Consider the following 7,111-nt stretch of genomic DNA (forward strand, 5'->3'; position numbering starts at 1 on the left):
TTTAAAGGTATAAAAAATATATCAATATTTTTTTAATTTTTCATTCGATATTTGATATTTTTATTGGAGTCCATCTAATTCAAATTCGCGCCACATAGAGTCCTATTCAAAAAGGAAGCTAACACTCTCTACCACAAATATTTTCATATTTAGAACGCGAATCCAAACTCATAATCTCTGATTAAGAAAAAAACAATCTCATCAGTTTAAGACCTCATTCTTTAATGGTAATATATCCATATTTGATGCTTACACATAATCAATAATAGATTCATTACATAGCACTTTTGCTACAAGACATCTCTATGACTTAACCATAATCTTAATATATTTTCTCACATCATGAATTATTTAATCATTTTGATAAATATAATTTGGTGTAACTACGGGATGTAGGTAAATGTTTACCAAACATGCCCTCCAATTAGGATAAAAGGAGTGAAAACTAAACTAACATCCAAAGTCTTTTGTTCAACTACTTCATGAGTCGTCATTTGGTTGCTGAAAAAATCTTGATGTACAACTATTTTCCTCAGGAGTCAGGACCAACTGAAGAGATTATTAGTTGGAAAAATACTTGAGTACTCAATAGCATGTCATTTATATAGATCTCTTAGACCAAATTAAGGTGTTTGGCTAATTAGTAAAATTGTTTGTAAAAGGAAGTAAAAGTAGTTTTTTCTGTTATTGGTAAGAAGCTAAAACTTTCTATTTCTTAAAATGACAGAAGCAGAAAATTATATTTTTTCAAGATCAAAATATCCTGTCATATATACATATATATCAATATATCCCTTATATTTAAATTTATTTTGCTCGATATTTTTAGTTATATTTAAATCATCATGTTAATATTATATCAATATTCAATTATTATTTTTATTTATCTATGTATAATATTGATTGAAAATTTGAATATGTATATTTTAATTAATAAAAATAAAAATTAAATTAAATTTTTATAATAAATATTTAAAGTAATTTATCTCTATGAAATAATCTTAATATAAAAGTGTTTTGATACTTGTGGCATATTTTTAAAAAAAGATTAGCAAACACAATCTATTTATCAAAAAACACTTTTTAAATGAATTAGCGAAACACAATTTACTTTTGTTTTCTTTTCAAAAGCACCTTTCTGAAAATATTTTAAAAAAAATGCTTTTAAAAATAAGCAGTTTTTAACAACAATGCCAAACATGCTTTTAATCAACTAAATATTGTGATTAATGGCTCCATCCCCAACTTAAAAACGTAAAAACCCAATGGATTGCGTAGATTTTTTCAATAATTTTTTAAAAAATGTTTTTTTAGAAAAAAATGATAGACTTTACGAAAATCCATCGATTTCTTTTGCTAAAAAATGCGCAGAAACTACAAAGAATTTTTTTTTTAAAAAAATATCTTTTTATAAGAAAACCGATGGAGTCCCTCAATTTTTTTTTTTTTTTACCAAAATGGAAGGACTCCCTCGGTTTTATAAGTGCAATAATTGAGGAGTATAAACTAAAAACAACAAAAGTATTTTATCAAAGAACATGTGTGGTTTAGTGATAAAAAAATTATGTTGATTTTGTAATTAAGGATACCGACTTACGTTCCTCGATTTAAATTGAGACAATCCATCGATTTCCTTAAAGCGACCCATCATATCTTGACATAATCGCATCCATCAATATCCGATGGTATAGAATGTTTTGACGCATATTAAAATTAAAATTTGCTTCAAATGTTTTGGCGTAAGTATCTTCACCAAGTGCATGGATATTTATAGTTTTGTACACAATTTGTTTAAATGACCCACTACTTGTCAACTTAATTATAGGGGATAATCACACCTCCAAATTAAAATGCCTGTAACTAAGATTAACATTACCTGCACAGGAGGGGATGTAAAAAGGTACAATTAACCCTTTAACCTTTAACATAAATTAAAAAATCTTTTTAAACACATTATTATAGGATGAAAAGGAAAGAATAAAAGTTCCTTTAGTTCCAACTAACTAGTTTTAATAATAACATAAACTAAACGACAAATATTGCACTTTGTCCTTCTCACAAAACCATACACAAATATAGGGAACAAACATAGAGTACCTTGTTAGGAGGTCTAGCTATAGATGTAACGCTGTGGTCCAATTTATTGTTAGCCACGACAGTTTTAACTTTATTTTTTTGTGAGTATAGTATATTCATATCGTATTATTTTGATAAATATAATATTTGGATAGATTGAATCTTTTTCATTGTTACATAGTACTTATTCGTAAATCTAAGAAATAAATTATGAACAATCCAACCAACATTTTGCATATTGATAAAGGTGTAGATTGTGGTAAGAATTCAAATCTTATTAGTTAGGTGATATTTGTTTGCATTCACTCTCGCAAAGAAGAAGACAGAAATTTTATCAAGATGATTCAAAAAGCCAGAGTCTCTAGTGTTGACGAAATTCAATATTGATATTATATCGCTAATAAAAATCATTTACTTATATACACAATAAAATTTTTAGACGAAGAGAATTAGTTAAACTACTTGGAGAAATGTGACTCCATCTCTTTCATAGCAAATCGAGTTATTAGGAAGGGTTACCTTCTTCCTTGACAGCTTCTATATACCTAAAGAATTTGTTAGAAAAGTATTGATTGGTGAGAAGTAAAAAGGATATGGTTTAATTAGTCATGCTAAAGGGTGTGTTTCCACTCATTCTTCATTTGCGTCACTCGAAAGCTCATCCACTTAATCATTTAAGCAAGCCTTATTTGTCTATCAAAAGATTATAGTTTAGATCTTATATTTTTTAGAAATCTTTTACTCATATTAAAAAACATTCCAATAGAAAATATAGAGAATTTTAGTTGTTTAATTTTTTTTTCATGATCATTTTACATAATAAGGCTATTGCCGTTGCATGATGGAATTTGACTTGTTGTTGAAAATCGACATTACCTACAATAAATTATTAAGGAAGATATGATAATCAACTGGCGTACTAATTGTTTAGCAAGCAGAAAAGGACCAAAAGGGTACTGTACAAAAAGGTTGCATCAACAGTGTAAGCTCCAAACAAAGACACCATAACCAAGCATGACTAAAGGTGAGCCCTAGTGGTTTGACTTCACAGTCATAACTTTCCTCCAACCTTGGGGCCATGCTAGGGATAATTTTCACCTCTCTCACACACACAAAAAGTAGAGAGTAGGCCCTTGCTATTTATCACGTAAAATGACACTCCTTTGCCATTAGTGGAGAACACAATCATTAGGCTTTGAAGCTGAGTGAAATTGCCATGTGAAAGACCCTATCTCAAGTCAAAAATTAGTCTCACCAAATTCGTTCATTAATAGAATTAGGCTATTGAGTTATTTGTTTAATAATGATTAATTACTCTAAAATATTCTTAGCATTTTATGATTAGATAGGTAACAAAGAAAGTAATTAAGGCATGCATGTGACTTCAAGTTTACTCATAATCACCCATTTTGAATTATTTGGGAGTGCGGTACGAAATTTTGAGAATGAAAACAAAAGATTTCAAAGAAGGCCCCATAAATATCATTACATCTCATGTTATATCATAAATAAAGTTTCTTTAAAGTGAAGATATATTGGAGTGGAAAATCCCACCTCCATTCTGTTTCCAAAGTATATATTACTAATAGACAAGAAAATGATTTGGAGCTTCTAAAGTATGTATAAATTAAAAAGGGATGGAAACTAAATTGACAAGGTTGTTGGGAATCACTCCAAATATAATTGACATGCTTAGCTAATGGAAAAGGGAAAGACATAACGATGTTCTTATTTTCCTATTTATAATCATTGCATGCGTGACAGATATCATCTTTGGGAGGTGATTATAATTCAATTTACTCTTTTTATTCTTCTATTAAACAGATGAATTTGACGATGGATGATTAAGTCTAAACAGTATGCAAAATCACTAGAATGCTAGAGTAGCATTTTCATAGATGTGGAGAATATAATTGATCTAATCACAACACCTAGAATTAGTAGTTATAGTTAGTGTAGAACAAAAAGTGTTCACTGGCAATCCACTCACTGTTTGCATCTGAAGGTTTAATTTCCATCCCCTAGATGAAAGTGTACCATGCAATAAAAAAACAATTATATAACCTTAAGAATCAACACATCAATATTAACACCGTGTGGAAAAATTATGTATACATTGAATATGATTTTAGCCAATAAAAACGCACCAGAGTTCAACTTGGGTCAAAAGTCAAAAAACACCATTAGCTCTTAGCACAATATCTCACAAGTATTTTCTGGAAGATTAAATACACCATCAGAATATCTCTATGGGGATCGAGTGGTCTCTTATTATTGACTAGGACTACAAAACTACAAAATTATTTGTTTCTCCATGGTTAGTTATTTTGCTTTTAGAAATCAAAAGACACAAAATGTCTTCATCTAATATCTGCAATTTCAAGCAAGGTTGCATGAATTCCATTAAGTACAGCCTAACCACCAATACTTCAAACTAATAATCATTGATGTTTAGAAATTTAAGCAAGGTTCACTTTTTCCTATTCTTTGGATACTGGACTAAGCGCAAAGTCTACTTAATCATCACAAGCTTCACTTCCCCCACTTTGGCTACTTTATCTGCTCAAGCTTTCAAAGCATATAATCATAAACCGTTGCCACTGCAGGTCACTCATAGAGTTGTTTGAAAAAAAGTTGTAGGGACATTAGACATACACCCATGGGAGTCCCTATGATCACTTGTTTCCCATGACTTGAATTCCATCATACTTCAGTTCTATTTGACCATGTTTCACTGTTATATGAGGATCAGTCTGTATAGTTGCATAAAGTGGGAGCGCGATTTTATCTACAAGTGGAACCAAATAAAGTATCTGGAGGGCAGTCCACACAATGATAAAAGATAATTGACATAATGAGGACAATGAAAATCTATACAGGATGACCTTAAACGTACATATGCAGCATCCTATGATACTGAACAAAACTTTTTTATGTAATAAATAAATAAATAGTAAAGCCTCTGAACAGATTTTGAACACAACTTATTCTGTCACTGTAGAATAATTAAGTCTTAGATTCCACCTTAATAATGCTGCATGAAGCTCAGCTTGATCTCAAAAATACATAGGAAGAGAAACCGAAGCAAAGTATTTTAGGTAATGCAACAAAACCATCAGGTAGCAATGCAGCATTCTTCGTACCACTTTGTTAATTTTCCAACTGAACAAATGTTCAAGAAGAACTATACGAAAGCAGAAGCACCAGAAAGTTGATACCTCTTTGCCCCTTACATCATTTAGGTGGGAATGGTTTCTACATGTCACGTGCAAGAGCAAGGGGAAATCAAAAGTAGATTGTATAAGATACTTATACCTGCACAAAGATTAAAACTGAATTTTGATAAAATAAAAATGTTAAAAACAAAGTGCCTGTCAGTGAAGCATGACTATGCAATACAAATTACTTTGTATAACTCGATAATGATATTGCAATCAATGTAAAAAGCACACCAGACTCAAACATCAACCTACTTTAGGAGATGTGAATTAAGCTGAAAGTAATCCAAAGAGTTAAAAGCTAATCTTCGTAAATATCTTTTAAATGGGTTGTCATTAATAGTGTACTGTCAATCATGATTAAATTGGACCTGAAAATTTACATCTTTCTGGCTTGGAGAAGGGCCTCATAATTGATCTGAATAACAATACCATGGATTTCAGTATTGCTTCAATTTTCCCTCAAACCAAAGGATTCACAAACCTGCTCGTTGCTTAAGCAAATCTAAAGCTAAAGATAGAAGGAACATCAACCGGCAAATAGAATATTGGAAAAGAGGAATTCCCCATATCCAGTAAATTTTGACTTTGAATTGCAATTAAACAATGAATAATATGCTTTAACAAGTTGAATGCCATCTCAATATTGACAGAGTAAATGCTAATCATGTTTTGGCTAAACTTAAGCTTTTACCAGCACACAGAGGTACCATGTCAAAGCGAACCTCAAGATAGAGCATCCATAAGTCTGCGCATTGATGGTGGGGGTAATTGATCTCACTAAAGTGACTTTATTTCTTCAGTCAGCATGCTCCCTGAAACGTATAATTTTGTTAATAAAGGTCTTCTCACGACAATAGCTGAAGATCCAGAAAGACAACACTATCAGAGACTTCAAGAACTCATACAAGGAGAAGAAAAAGAGGAAATCTATGTTGCAGAGGCAAGACTGCTATGCATATAGCATCAATCCAGTTCAACAGTCACATGCATATGGCACAAGCAGGCGCATGGCACCAGGCGGGCATGCGTGCAGGCAAAGGGCAAGGCATCAGCTGGCATGCAGGCTGGCATGGACAAGCTGAGGCCAAGGCTGAGGGACATGGCAAGGTGGTAGCATGAAGATGGCAAAGTGTTGGCATGAAGCTTAAAGCCTCTACTGACATAATAAAGGCTTCTACAGTGAAGCGGGTTATTCCCACAGAGAAGTGAATGTAGAAAATTTTCAAGAAGTTATCCCGATCCAGATATATCTTTTCTGAGATTAGAGTGATCATTTCAGAAAGAAGCAGAATCGTCCAACCAGAAGGCAGGCATCCATCAAAGGAAAATGAGGGTGAATCGTGAGAAAAATCCATAAAATAATCATGGTCTGCAACCAAGGCATATTTGACTTCTCCAATCCTTAAAACTTCTACATTACATGGCACCAACAAAAATTCGACACTTTATACCACCAAAGCACAGTAAGTTTTGCAAGCATATACCTGGAAATAGCTCCTGATGAATAGTCTGGAGTAAATGATTCTAAATGACATATCTTTCTATCAATCAAGGAACTAGAGGCTGCAATAGTATTATCTGCACTGTTAAGCTAGATTCTCAAATGCAATGCGTTATAAAATGAAACTAGATCTGGAGAAGCAATTAGAGTCGGCTTCACCACTCACACGTTCCTCTACTTGTGAAAAGCATGCTCCATGTAGCTATTTCCACAACATACTGGCAGTGCTTTTGACACTATTTCTTAAAATGAAAGCTTGTACTAGGGAAATACTGCTGATAGATGAAATATGAGAACCAATAACCTATGCATG

At 32.1% G+C, this 7,111-nt stretch overlaps 1 long non-coding RNA gene across 3 annotated transcripts; it reads right to left on the bottom strand.

The window, feature by feature from the left end:
• Nucleotides 1-4,928: 4,928 nt before the first annotated feature.
• Nucleotides 4,929-6,771, bottom strand: LOC129896278 (uncharacterized). Of its 3 annotated transcripts, none has more exons than XR_008767934.1 (2): nucleotides 6,020-6,771; nucleotides 4,929-5,391 (listed from the first exon to the last, which is right to left on the bottom strand). It is a non-coding gene; the product is annotated as an uncharacterized LOC129896278 (long non-coding RNA). The 3 variants fall into 3 exon arrangements; XR_008767933.1 differs by having other exon boundaries at nucleotides 6,005-6,771; XR_008767932.1 differs by having other exon boundaries at nucleotides 5,989-6,771.
• Nucleotides 6,772-7,111: the final 340 nt, after the last annotated feature.

This window comes from Solanum dulcamara, chromosome 7, assembly GCF_947179165.1.
Source record: "Solanum dulcamara chromosome 7, daSolDulc1.2, whole genome shotgun sequence".
NCBI lineage: Eukaryota > Viridiplantae > Streptophyta > Magnoliopsida > Solanales > Solanaceae > Solanum > Solanum dulcamara.